The sequence below is a fragment of the Dipodomys spectabilis genome, unplaced genomic scaffold (genome assembly GCF_019054845.1).
Source record: "Dipodomys spectabilis isolate Male_0828 unplaced genomic scaffold, ASM1905484v1 ptg000195l, whole genome shotgun sequence".
NCBI classification, from domain to species: Eukaryota; Metazoa; Chordata; class Mammalia; order Rodentia; family Heteromyidae; genus Dipodomys; species Dipodomys spectabilis.
In genome coordinates, this window is record NW_024870872.1 from 358,755 (window position 1) to 369,165 (window position 10,411).

A 10,411-nucleotide genomic window follows, 5' to 3' on the forward strand; every position below is an offset into this window, starting at 1 on the left:
ACCTTCATATCGGCGTTTTGCATGAATTTCTTTGCTAACGATATTATATGAGTAAAATAAAGGAAATAAACTCTTCCATCTAAGAACATTTTTATACGTTCATATTGTAAAAATACTGTACAGAGAGGTAACATTTACATGAGCAAGGTAATGAGTACATTTCCTAAAAAGCATTGTTACCTCCTCCTTTATTGTTCTCCTACCATCCCTTCCCTCCCACCTCCACAAGTCCATTAACCTCCTCCCTTTCCCCCCTCAATTGTAAAGTTCACTTTACAAAATAGTTTCTTGTGCATCTCATTGTTACAATGTGTCAACCTGTATCCTTATTTAAGCATTTTGGTTTTATTTTCCTTCTCCTCAGCAAATTAGAGGAGGAGAGTATATAAAAGATGTAGGTGCAACAACTTCAAATACAGTGAAACAGGTGTTGTAGCATGGGGGAGGAACATATAAAGAAACAAAAAAAACACATACTCTACATTATAAGTACGTGAGAAACAATAGCAAGAAAAAAACCCACTTGTGTCCCTAACTTGGGGTTCATTTCCGTTAACATAACCTTATCTGGTCATGTACACATAACTTTTGACCTTTTCTGCTTATCTCAGACATATATTAGTTATTGAAAATTAGAGAAACCATGGGACCTATGTTTCTTTGGACTTGGCTTACTTCACTTAATAATTTTTTTCCAAGTCTTTCCATTTCCTCACAAATTGGGCGATGGAATGCTTCAGGAATTTGCCTGTCTTCCTTGTGCAGGGGCCATGTTAATCTTCTCTGTATCTTTCCAATGTTAGTGTATGTGATGCTGGATTGAGCACAGAACATTTTTTTATATATAAATTGTAATTGATTTTCTTAAACTAGACAATTCAACAAAAACTAAGTTTAAAAGAATTGTGAAATTTTAGAAACATGTACTTCTTACATAAGTACACAATTAAGAATAAAGTCAAGATTGACATGTCAAAAACAAAATAATTCCAGATATTTGTTGTTCAAGAGATGTGTAGGAGGAGGAATTCAATTATTCTATACAAGGGACATGTCATAATGAACACTGCAGCAAGTGTTAATGTTTGTTAAAAGTTTTAATGTTTTAAGTATATTTAATTTTTGGAATTTGCTTATATATGCCAAAACTGGGACTGTTTGGCAGGTCATAATACTTTTCTATAAAGTATTTAAGATTTATGGTAGCAGATAAATACTACTAAGTATGTCCATTTCAGAGTTTATAGAAACTTTACTGATGAGAAGTTGCAAAGTCTTTCTGTAAAGGGGCAGAATAGAGTTGACTATGTTAACTACACAGTTTCTGTTAAAACTGTAGGCCTTCCTTACTTTTTATGTTAGTGAGGAACAAATGATGATATAAGCCACATACAAATTATGAGGTGAACTATAAATGGTAATCTTAGTGGGTGATTTAAACACTACTTATAGCCTATAAAATTCTTGTGGAAATGTAAATTCTTGTGTTAAATGTAAAGAAATATGACAATAATAAATCTAATTTGTAGTACACTTCAAATACTGAAAACACTGGTAATTGTTTCGTTTTTTATTGTATTAATCATTAATATTTAATTATTGGTTTCCTTTATTTATAGCATTGTTTTCCTTGTTGTAATATAATACAACTTTTTGTAAGTTGTCATTAGGAGGTACTTTGAGAAGGTTACTGCGATGGCCACACCATTTTTTATAGGTGCATGTGAATTTATAAAGAGGAAAATTAAGAACAAAATATGTATTTAAAAATGATCAAATAGAGTCTGATTCAGGAGTGTTGATAAATGTCCACACCTAAAATATTAGCCCTAGGCTGAAGCAGCGTTATTACAGAATTGAGGTCACAAAAGTGAGAGACTGTGTTTTGTTTTGATTTTATTTTTATTTTGTTGGTCATGGGGCTTGAACTCTGGTGCCTAGATGCTGTCCCTAAGCTCAAGGCTAGTGATACCACTTGAGCCACAGCACCACTTCCATCTTTTTCTGCTTATGTGATACTGAGAAATCAAACCCAAGGCCTCATGCATGCAAGGCAGGCACTCTAACATTGAACCACCTTCCCAGTACCTAAGAGACTGGGTTTTAAAAATCATCTAAACAACCTTTGCTTTCTGCTTTGGGTTATATAATGAAATATATGAGTATCTTTTTATGTTTTTGTGCATTGTCATACTTTTCATATATACTAACTTCAACCACTTTATCCTTGTCAAAGTTATGAATTATCTCTGAGAGTTTGCTTCTGTGAAGATTGTTTTTTTGTTTTTGTTTTGTTTTTTTGGTCAGGTCGTGGCCCTGAACTCTGGGCCTGGGCACTGTCCCTCACCTCTTCAGCTCAAGGCTAAAGTTCTAACACTTGAGACACAGAGCCACTTCTGGCTTTTTTTTCCTGCTTATGTGGTGCTGAGGAATCGAACCCAGGGCCTCATGCATACAAGGCAAGTGCTCTACCACTGAGCCACCATCCCAGCCCTGTGAAGATTGTTTTTGCATTTATAATTTCTTCTGAGTCATTTTTATTTTTTATCAAAATCACTTTATATTTCATGTTGATGGGTATTTACACAGAGACAGGGATATAGTGGATTAAGTTTACCAAGTGAACATTAAAATTAAGCTCAAAAATAAAAATCAGCCTTAACACATATTTTCATATCTTTCCCCACATTCTCCCTAAAAGGAGACAATATTAAGCATGCCTGAGGGAGGCTTTTTAGCTCCAATTTTCTTGAGCTTCCTAGGTTTAGAATTCTTAAATCACAAAGACATGCTCTAATGGGAGTAAGATTTTTTGGTACACTTTGCCCTTCAGACTGTATTTCTTGTTCTTCCCTTTTCTAGACTACATTATTAGACATTCTTCTCAGAGATGACTCCATCTCCAACTTTTCACTCTTCCTAGGTGGACAAATGAATTTGCAAATCAAGACTCTTAGAAAGAATTTAAGAGCCTGAATCTAAGACACTTCTCTCACACGCCATCCCTACAAAGACGCAAGTACCAAAGCAGGATACATAGTTTCATTTTTGTCTACCAAGGCCAATTCATGAGGTTGCTTGCTTCTGAGGGTGCCTATTTGTGGCTCTTCCTGATGTTGCAGATTAACTTTATACCTAGTTCCATTATCAGCTACCAAGGATGGCATGTTTAGACCATCCAGGAAATTGACTCAACAGGGCGGCTGAATGTGTCTCCTATGAGGGGCTTCTAGGATCCCTCATGAATGGCACAGAAGATCTGTGTTGGAAATACCAGGAGCAATTAAGGTATCCTACAAACACCATCTCAGTATGGCAAAGTTTACACCTGCAGAAGGCATCCTGTCGCATGTCCAAGTTGAATAAGCACAGTGGATAGGCAGCCCAACACTGGCTCCCATGAATTTGAGCTTTGGGATCATCTTTAATGATGGCTCAAACTTTTGACCCCTTTCAAGCCAGTCAAAAGCTTTAATAGTCAACCAAATCCAAACACCTGACCATATGAAAAATAACCACCTTTTACCCAACTGGTGCTCTACTACTAGTGCCATGCCTCTAGCCCCTAGCACTTCTCTAAAATAGCATTGGTAAGGTTTTGACTACCTTTACAAGGCCAGTGCTTATATCAGTCAAGCCCTTCAATATTTAACTTCTACAATTCTCCCATCTGATTTTTCTTTCTTTTCTTCCAAACAATAATAATTGACTTTTCTATTCAGCAGTATTTTGATTTAAAAAAGGGTTTGATTAAAGCAGTTTTTCAGTCAGTCACTGAACAAAACCGGTTATAGAAGAGATAAAGCACCCATGCACACATTACTATGAAAACAATTAATAAAGAGGTAAATATTGACACCATGAATCATTGTTAAAATGCTTGCTCTATCATGAAACTAGTAAAGGGTTCTGCCACCACACACAGACACACAACCTTTTTTATAAGTGACTGGGGGCTGGTCTTGGGTTTGATCTCATGCTCTGGGCATTGTCCAAGAGCAGTTTTACTCAAGGCTACCACTTTAACCACAACTCCAGTAGTATCTTTTTTTGCACCTTCATTGGAAATAAAAGTCTCATCTTTCCTGTCTGGGTGGGCTTCAAACACATATCCTCAGAATTCAGCCACCTGAGCATTTAGGATTATACTCAGCATCATCTCAATTTTTAGGTAATTTGTTTCCCGTATTCAATCCTTGTAAGTCTTTCTGTATCATTGGTCTCCAACCACCACACAGATTACCTTTGAAGTATATTTATTCTTTTATTTTTATATATTTATTGTAAAAATACTGTACAGTGGGGTTAGTTACATGAGCAAGGTAAGGCATACATTTCCTATCAAGCATTGTTACCTCCTCCTTTATATGTCCCCTACCATCCTTAACCTCCTAGCTCCAAAACTACCCTATACACTCCCCCCGAACCCCTCCTAAATTGTAAAGTTTGTTTTTTAACAGTGTCTTGCCCATCTCATTGTTACAATGGGTCAACCTGTATTCCCATTTAAGTATTCTGTTTTTTCCCTTTCCCTCCCCAAACTAGAGAAGTGTATATACAAGATGGAGGGCACCAACATCAAAAACATTGGAAAGAGGGATTATGCCATTTTTGGGGGGACAGAGTACAAATAAGCAAAAATCACATGGAACATTATAAATATGTTAGAATCAACAGCAAGAAATAAAAAAAAACACTTGTGCCCCTATGTTGGGGTTCATTTCATTTATCACAATCTTATCTGGTCAAGTATTATATTTAGACCAATTTTTCCCATGCAATCCTAGTTACTTTTACACGGTGGCATTTCCAATAAACAAATCTTGCTGATAAATAAAAGCACATATTGGAATAATTCAACTATGGAGATCATAGATTGTCGAGAGCAACAGAATAAAACTAATTTAAGCTGCTTTTTCTGGTTTCTAGCTTTAAGCTCTTTGGGAAATTTTCAGATGCTCCTAAGTTAATATTAAATTTGTAAATATGTAGTTTGTATTTGCAAATATAAAGTTTGAATGACCCGCTAACTAAGAAGTCTCTCCTTACTTAATTTAAGGTGTTTGAGAATGGTCAGGTGTGGATTGGGCAATGGAACCAAAGCACAGTTTCCAGTCCACTTGGTCAGTAACATCTCCAATAGTGGTCTCCTGTAATACCACCAGACATTTCCCCTGGCTATGATTTGTACTTACTGCTCATCTCAAAGGGTTGGCCTTCACTACATCCAGGTAAGTTTCCCAGAAATGTCCAATTTTCCCCAGGTAGTTGACCTGTAAAGAATGGAGCTGATCAGTTTCAGGGGTTTTTGAAATAGGCTCTTGCTTCTGAGACGAGCAACAAGGTGTTCCAAGTTGTCTCGGATCACATTTTGCTGACCTATCATGAATTTCATGCACATGGGTTCTGAGCTCTATGACAGCACAAATAGGACCTCTTGTGTGGCCTCCCTGCCACACAGTCATAGCAGTAGTCCTTTTGTGGACAGAATCACCACAGTATTTACCTCACTTATTCAGTCTCAATTTAAATCTGGGTAGACTCAAAATTGGAAGACATACACAGAGTGTCTGCTCCAAGATTGAATTTGCAATCATATCGTAAGATTAACTAGAGTGTCCATTGAGGCCCTGGAACTAAGCATGATCACTTTAAGGGCATTAAGAGTGTTTGTAGTTCCCCAAGCAGGATGTTTTCACAAGTCAAACATTAGACATTTATCTGAACATTATGTAACTGAATCATGTTTTGACCAATTTTATCAGTAACACCCTCCTTACTAGAAGGTAATGTCCCTGCCCACTAGAAGGGAAACTTGCATTCTTGTTAGATAGAAGCCCCCAAAACTCCTTCCCTTCCGCCCTCTTCATAGGAAACCTTGTAGGTGTAACTTGCCTTTTTTTTTTTTTTGGTCGGTCTTGGAACTGAACATTTTGCCTGGGTGCTGCCCCTCAGCTCTTCAGCTCAAGGCTAGTCCTCTACCACTTGACCACAACACCACTTACAGTTTTCAGTGATTTATTAGCGATAAGAGTATCACAGATTTTACCTGCCTTGCCTAGTTTGAATGACCATCCTCAGATCTTAGCCTGAAGAGTAGCTAGGATTACAGGCGTGAGCCACTAGTGCCCATATTTTTTTTCTTTTTCTTTTCTTTGTTCTTAGATTTGTCGGTTGTGAGGCCTGAAATCTGGGCCTGGACACTCTCCCTCAGCTCTTCAGTTCGAGGATAGCTCTCTACCACTTGAGCCACAGTCCTTTTTCTGCTTACATGGTGCTGAGGTATCAAAGCCAGGGGTTTATGCATGCAAGGCAAGCACTCTACAGCTAAACCACCTTCCCAGCTCTTCCTCTGAATTTTTAGTTAACTCACTTGCCAATGTTCAAACCTTCTAAGGTCTTTGTGCAGGGACTGGGAAGGTGGTTCAGTGGTAGAGTGCTTGCCTTGCATGCCTGAGGCCCTGGGTTCGATTCCTCAGCACCACATAAGCAAAAAATAAAAAAGCCAGAAGTGACACTGTGGCTCAAGTGGTAGAGAGCTAGCCTTGAGCTGAAGAGCTGAGGGACAGTGCCCAGGCCCAGAGTTCAGGTCCCACGACTGGGCCCCCCCCCCCCCAAAAAAAAGGGTCTTTGTGCAGCTTTGGTCTCCAATCATAACAGAAGCTCTTCCCTTGTCAGATAATGTTTCTAGAGCTAATTTTCCCATGCCATCCTACTAGAGCATTTAGTTTATTGGTTTAAAAAAATTAGTATAATTAGCAAACCTCTTTTGATTTTATTCTACTCTATATTTTATTTTTGCCAGTCCTGGGGCCTCCTGAGCTTCTTTTGCTCAAGGCTAGCACTCTACCAGTTAAACCACATTGCCACTTCCAGCCTTTTCTGTTTATGTGGTCCCAAGGAATAAAACACAGGGCTTCATACATGTTGGCCAAACAATTTACCACAAAGCCATACTCCCAACCCCCAAAATATTTTATTTATACTAATCATAAGAATAAAACTGATTGATAAGGTGCTGTCTGGTTTCAGGCTTTGAACTTTTTGGAAACTTAGGTGGGGGGGGGGGGATCCTGAAAAGGCCCTAAGTAATTAAGAAGTACGAATGACCCTCTAGGGAAGGGGTCTCTCCTAACTAGTATAAAATGTTTGAGAATGGACAAGTGGATGAAATGCTAGGGTGAAAGGGATGGCCAATTGAACCAAAGTACAGGTTCTACTCTAGTTGGCCAGGAAGGTTTACAACACTGGTCCGCAATAACATTAGACATCTCCCTTGGCTATATTTACTGATTACTGCTCTTCTCTTCAAGGTTTGGATTTCACTGCATCTTGATAAGTTTCCCAGAAATGCCAATTATCCCTCCCCCTACCTAGAGAAGCAAGGGGTATAGTTGTCTTGGGAAGATAGGTTTTTTGTCTTAGATCCATACTCTTGTGAACAGTAACAGCAACAGCAGGGTCTTACAAGTTTTCCCAGGCCGTGTTTGACTGACAGATCATGCATCCATGCCCTTGGGGATCTGGGGTTTATCATAGTAGGAAGTGGACCACTTGTTTTTCTGGTTTCTGTGCCACAGAATCTTAACATTAATGGTGGGCAGAAGATTTAACCCATTTCACCCAAGCATTATTTTCTTCATCATAAGACTTGAGCTGAAGGGCTCAGGGACAGCACCCAGGCCCAGAGACTTTCCTGCCTGGGCTGGTTTTGAACTCTAATTCTCAGATCCTGAGTAGCTATGATTGCAAGCCACTGGCACCTGGCTTTTGACTTGGATTTTAAGTCTACCCAGAGAGTCTGCTTCTGAAAATAAGGTTCAATGCCATACATCCTTGGATCAGCTAGAGGATCAATATAGTCTTCAGAGTTAAAGTGGGCAGCTGAGGGAGTTTAGTGAGTAGGACTTTTTTGAGTTCCCCTTTCAGGATATAAGATTTAAAACACACACATGCAAGCACAAATTCATAACAAGTTTTTGTTTGGACAAATGCACATTACAGAGCTCCATAATAAAATCATCCATTATTTAATAGTGTTCTCAGACCTTTGTCAACATTCTCCCAATGGATTATCAGAAGCAGGTCCTTAGATCATTTTTCTTGGGTTCCTTAGGCCTAGAATTCTTATTCCCCATTTTAGCAGGTCTCTTGTGATTTCTGTTTTTGGTGCACTTAATCCTCCCTATTGTAAGTTTTTTGTGAACCCTTCTCATATTTAACTCTCCCGTTACTGGAGATTTCTCAACAATGGATTCCTCTAGCTCCAGCATGTTTATTCTTGGGCCAGAGATTGAATACACACATCGACACTCAAGTTCTCTTTGTGCCTAAGACACACTCAGCCCACAAAAATCCCCAACAACCCAGGTAGTATGCTCTAGTCCAATTTTTCCTCTCATGGCTAATGCATGAGATTACTTTTAATTGAGGTGCTTCCTTGGGCTCTTTCCTGAAATTGCTGATACATTTTCCTTCCTTTACCACAACAGATGGTGTTTAACCCAACCTTGAGCTATCTCAACAAGTCAGAATGTGGCTCCTCCTGAGAGTCTCCCTACATATCCCTTGCATAACATGGATCCTGGACTAGTCCCAACATTGTTGGGAATACTCCCCTACTGTAACACGAAAGACCACCAAGTTGAAAGGAACTTCAACTTGGCAAAGTTTAGCTCTGTTAAAGGGCATGTTATTGACAGGAAGCAACCACTCTCAGTAGGAAGTCTTCCCAGGTTATATCCCTAATGAGTTACTACTTCTGGTATTGATCGCAGGTTGTGTTCACAATCTTGCTCTATTGGCTCTTTTGAAGCTCAGCTGGTTATTTTGAAAGGGGTTAACAGTTTCAGAGAAATCCACTAGACCAGGACAACCAGGCCAGCAATTGTTAGAAAATTCTTACTCAGCTTGTGCTTTATGAGTTAAACTATTCCTCAAGTCCCTAGAACGATTTTAGTAACAGGATATACTTTAGTTATATAGCTTTTTGGAAGATGATTATGCTTAGTCAATGCTTTCCCTCAATCCATCATTTTCAGAGAAAAAGATTATTCTAACTCCTACACAGTCCATTTCCAGACAGAATTTATTATAAGCAGCTCCCTTTTTGGAATGGAGGCTTATGAGCTTCCAGGTGAAAACACCTTATTTGCATATTGCCTAGGTTCCCTTGGCAAACTCACCTCAGCAAGTGGTTATGAAACCAACAGCTATGTGTGGCTGCTTCATTATAAAGAACCTGTCTTGTACTTGTGCTCCTACTGCTAATAGAAAGAGGAAAGACTGCTCTCTGAAAGCACGTAGCTATGAACTTAAGCACTCTTACTGAACCCTGAGCACAGAGCACAGATTGAGCTGCAGCATTTTCAGAGCCATAGATGAATCAGTCAGATACAAGCTGCATGGCTGACCACAGGGCACACTTCTGATGCCACATTTCTGAGGCAAAGCAGTTCTATGCTGTCAAGACACTATGGCAAGAAGAAGCCTGAGGGGGAATTCTTGGTGGGAAAAAGGTGAAAGTTTGGATGTAGGTTTTAGAAAATGCAAGCCACTTTCTAAATTGCTTGAGGCAGCGAGCAGATCATCATATTTTCTAGCCCTCTAGATGCAGAGTATGAGAACACTTCCCACATCTCACACTCAATCCCTCCTGCCTAGCAGTCTTCAATTCCCTCTTACAGGAGTTAAGCAATTTTTAAGAAAGCAAAATTCAGCGAACCTGATCTAGCTTGTGAAGAAAACATATCCTCTGGCTTTAGAATAGATCAATTTCTATCTCAGAATAAGAGGAAGAAAAGAAACCATATTCTACAGAAATTAACACCTTAAACATGCTAGTTTGCTGCATTAACTTTTCATTTATTAGATTCATACAAGAAAAAAGAAGAAATCTGAGAATTTCTGGAGCCGTTTCTAGCCTAATATCAGGTTCTTGTTGTTTTTATTTGTTGTTTGTTTTGTTTTTTTCCTAATACTTTAGAGATTCTAGTTAGAAGAATTGAGAAAATGTAGACATTAGCCGGTTCAGATTAATCTGAAACCACAGCACCTAAGTTATCGAATTCTAAATCTAGTCTCAAAGCGAAGGTCAAGGCTTCCTTCCATGCAACATCTTCAGCATAGCAGTATTGACTATGTCTCGGGTTTGTTTTCTTTAAAGAATTCGAGAGCAGAACAGTTTTTAAAGCAGATTTTCTTCAAAGCGAAAAGAGAGCAGTGCAACAGTCTCTTCCTCAAAGCAAAAACAGAGCAGTGAAACAGACTCCCCAGCAAAAAGAGGGACATAGTGTCTCATAATTGGTTTCCTAGTCTCAGAGCATTAGTATGGAATTTTTCCTTATTGGATGCCCCATCTCAGAGCACAAGCACAGAAAACACTTTTGGTTGGATGGTTAGTAGAGGGACA

At 38.9% G+C, this 10,411-nt stretch overlaps 1 pseudogene; it reads right to left on the reverse strand.

Moving 5' to 3' along the window:
- Positions 1-714: 714 nt before the first annotated feature.
- On the reverse strand, positions 715-827 carry LOC122121726 (annotated as a pseudogene).
- Between the last annotated feature and the right edge of the window lie 9,584 nt (positions 828-10,411).